The sequence below is a fragment of the Etheostoma spectabile genome, chromosome 7 (assembly GCF_008692095.1).
Source record: "Etheostoma spectabile isolate EspeVRDwgs_2016 chromosome 7, UIUC_Espe_1.0, whole genome shotgun sequence".
NCBI lineage: Eukaryota > Metazoa > Chordata > Actinopteri > Perciformes > Percidae > Etheostoma > Etheostoma spectabile.
In genome coordinates this window covers 13,514,391-13,514,821 of record NC_045739.1, presented here as the reverse complement: position 1 = coordinate 13,514,821, position 431 = coordinate 13,514,391, and the positions used below count along the sequence as shown (strand labels likewise).

Sequence of the window (431 nt, the reverse complement as noted above, 5' to 3'; positions counted from 1 at the left end):
GTGGCCGGGCGCGGAGTAAGAGGAGAGAGAGTAGAGGAGAGATTCAACACAGGCACGGTTTTCCAGACAAAATGGGTCATGTAACACAAAATTAAACCATCTCCATATAAACAGCGTTGCACCGGTGCGTCCTAGAGGAGCTAACAGCTAACAGACACTACTAGCACCGACTAGCACTGGTCACCGCTGTTGTCTGAAAAACAACAGACGGGACAAAATGTTGCGTTTACTGGTAAACTGGTAAACCTTGATACCGACGTATAACCGACTGCTATCTGTTGAGTTTTCCTCCCGTCACTCTGTCCTCCGTGACTGTCTACATCTAGAAACTAAGATGCGCGGGGTGCAGGGAACTACTCTGACTGGCTCATGAGCAGACGGGTTTACGAAGCCGTAGATTGGCTTTGCAAAAAACCCGGAGCGTTCTATGA

The 431-nt window shown here is 49.0% G+C and overlaps 1 protein-coding gene across 12 annotated transcripts in view; it reads right to left on the bottom strand.

Annotated features, from left to right (window-relative positions):
* sycp2 (synaptonemal complex protein 2) overlaps positions 1-431 on the bottom strand; it is a 46,899-nt gene that overhangs the window by 33,222 nt on the left and 13,246 nt on the right. The window lies entirely within an intron of this gene.